Here is a 3,504-nt window from a genome sequence, read left to right on the forward strand (position 1 = left end):
TAGCGTATTTAGTGGCTTAGGGCTAGGAGGTAACCAAAATTAAATATTTTGCTATAAACCTTAAAAGGTATCTATAGAATATAATTTTTTTAAATGGTATTTATTTAAAATAAATAAGATGTTAACCTTTGTTATAGGAGGTAAAAATTCCTAATATATAAACTAACTTATGAGTGAACGAAAAATAAACACAATTCGAAATGACCAATACAAGTAATACATAGTAATAAATAATAAATTAAAGAGAAGCTCGAATATGGGTAGACTACCAGATAGCAGAGGTACATCACCATACGAAGGAACTATAATACAATAAGTACGAATTTCAGGGTGGATCAAATATAATGTCATGCTTTCTATTTTCCCTTTGTTCTCGTCCCCTCCCCCCCNNCCCCCCCCCCCCCAGATTTTTCAGGGGGGAGTAGTAACTAATATACTATGCCCTTGAATAGGGGAAATGAAGTAAAAGGCCCAGCAGAGGAGATATTCTCAGAAAAAATGGGTAAGGTTTTAATGTAGAAATGAAATCAGGTAGCCACTCTAAAGGGCTGCTATTTAGAAATTAGTCAGTGTATCCTGAATTTCAGTTTTCCAATTCAATTTTTCTGGACAAAAAAGTCCTGAATTGTCTTAAAATTAAAAATTTTAGTTTAAAATTTTAAGATAAAATAAGTACCGGTTAATCTCTAAGTAGCAACCCTGAGAATGGCTACATTTGCCCTTACCCCAATTTTAACCCTATTAACTGATGTAATGTAAAGGTGCAATTATAATCTCAAGAATGGATCGTAATATATATTGAAACTGGTTTTAATCAAATGGATCTACGCAGAACTGATTTCCTTTGTAACATCAATGTTCTTGTATTTGCATGTGAAGGAGAAATTAATGGAAAAATTAAAAATTGACCGCAAATATTAATGTAACAAAATTATTAACCATAAATTTCAAGTATTTGATTGAAACAAGACGGAAGAAAAAAACACACATGAAATTCGAAAATTTCAATGCTATTTTACCAGCACTTCAGTAGCATAAAACCACCTATTTTTTAAATTAATATATAACACTACGATGCACTGAATTCAATAGTTTATAATTCTTATTAAAATCATTCATGTGGAATGTATGTATATGACAGTAAATTGCCCTTCTAATTAAATGAGTTTGGAATTGTTCTCAGCACAGGATCTTGGCCTATACCAATGATAAAGGTGAACTGTTTTTTTTTTCTTTTTTTCTTTCTCTTTTTTAATCTAGCCGAACTTAGTTTACTACTTTAATGCATTTCAAAATTGCAAGAGTCTGCAAAAAGTACTAAAGATCATAAAATATGTTGTTTATGTATTTATTTTAAGTCGGACAATGGCACCACCAAAGTTATTCATATTTTTAAATCCTGCTCTGGATATTGTAAAGTCCTAATATTAATAAAAGTTGGGTTCGGATCTTGATTTCATAGAACAAAGATTTTATTGTCTAAACATGTTCGGAATATCTTAGCAGCCTAAATGGTTATTATTATTAATTAACATAAGAAAACCTAAAGAGGGTTCTGTTGGATTTCCAATTATGGATATTATTAGATCAGATTTAGGACCCTAGCTAAGTTTATATTCAATGAAACAAAGCCATATTGAATATAGTGCTGTCTTCCCATTGTTAGTAGTATTATTTATTGAGTAACTTAATCAGCACTTTTCCAACATGAAAGCCAGGATTAATTAACAATATAAAAAGATATATTCTGAACGTATTATTTTTCAAGAAAAAAGTACAGTTCTAGGCATGAAAGTCAGGATTAATTAACAGTATAAAATTTAATTCAGTTATATACTTATATGATATAGATTGGTCGTTATCTAGGCATGTCGCAACATGTCCTATTTTGCTCTTTTCTTTTCTCCCTTCACTTTTTTCATCTATTTTCTGTGCTGCTCTTGTACGGAACATGAAATTCTCTACCAATCCCAATATCTTTTTTTTATCAAGAAATAAAAATTGAAATACTAAGTACTCATTTGTTTAAAGAAAAAAAGTGCTCTCCTGGATAGGCTATCTTTTCTAACTTCGAGAATTTTACTATTTCAAATTATTGTTTTGTGTTTGACCTTTCCTTCTCCGTGCCTAATCAAACTTTGTTGATCTATCACGTTTAAGAAGAAAATAATAACAACAACAAACTCAGTGCGATACCACAAATGAGGTCTGAGAAGGATAGTATATATGCAGACTTTACTCATATCTTGTGAATAGACAGACTGTTTCCGAAAACTCTCAACTCAAGAAAAGAAGGATAAAAATACAAAAGAAATAAATGGCTTTTTAAATTCGAATAAAATTGTCTGGATACATTGGATACTACAATGTATATTGAGGAATAAAGAAAGACATTTAATTTGTTTATTGGATTATTTATACATTAACATAGGTAAAGTAAAGTAGTCATGTTCTTGGCAATCATATGTAAAGAAGTCATGTTCAAGGCAATCATATTTATTCAGTTAAACTATTCAGTTTCTGATTTCTTTGCTCTCTAAATCCTACTGCTGATCATGCCGTAAACTCAATTTATCTTTTATTCTAAGAAGATATAATAAAATGGAGCAAGATTGTAGCCTCTAAGTATTATTATTTTTTAAGTTGATGACCTTTTAGCTTACTTAGAAAGCTTCTCAATAACACTTCAATAGAGTCCGAAACTTAATTAATGATTTTTTAGACACAAAATACGTTTTTAATGTTTTAAAAAAAAAAGTCACAAAAATAAGTATTTCTTTTTGCCGTTAAAACAATTCGCAGTATCATACTGCGAAGTAGTTTTTTATTATTTTTTTACCAAAACACATCGTTTAATGTAGTAGTTGGGCCCAACCTTATTTAATAAAGGCAATTCGCAGTACAATACTGCGAATTGTCTTAATTAAATAAAGCCCTTCAGCTTCCGTCTTCCCCGACACATTTCACACAACCTCCATTAAAAAACAAACTCAAGCTCCTTTCTGTCCCCCACACCCCGTTTTATTTAAAAAAAAAAAAATTTCGGGCCCACCCGTCCCATAAAGAGCAAGGCGTGTAGGTCCCACATACACAAAAAGCTTTGGATACCGTGTTTGGAGTGCAAATATTCAATTTCAACAATATTCAAAAAATTTACATCGAGGTATTTCAATTTAGTTTATGCCGAAACTCGTATAGTCATGCATATTAGTATTGTTTAGCATGTTTCCATGTGAATTTATGTTATGTTTGTGTTTAATTTTGTATCTTTTATATACCCGGATTGATTTATTTGATACCCGAATTTATGTTATGTTTGTGACCAAAAATACTACCGGATTGTTTGTGTTATATTTGATTTATATACCCGAATTTATATTATGTTTGTGACCAAAAATGCTTAAAATTGATAAATAATTTGTATTCTTATATAATTTGTATTAAAATTTGATAAATAATTTATATTGTTAAATAATATTATTTATTTTATTTATTTGTATTGTT

The sequence above is a fragment of the Nicotiana attenuata genome, unplaced genomic scaffold (assembly GCF_001879085.1).
Source record: "Nicotiana attenuata strain UT unplaced genomic scaffold, NIATTr2, whole genome shotgun sequence".
Taxonomy (NCBI): domain Eukaryota; kingdom Viridiplantae; phylum Streptophyta; class Magnoliopsida; order Solanales; family Solanaceae; genus Nicotiana; species Nicotiana attenuata.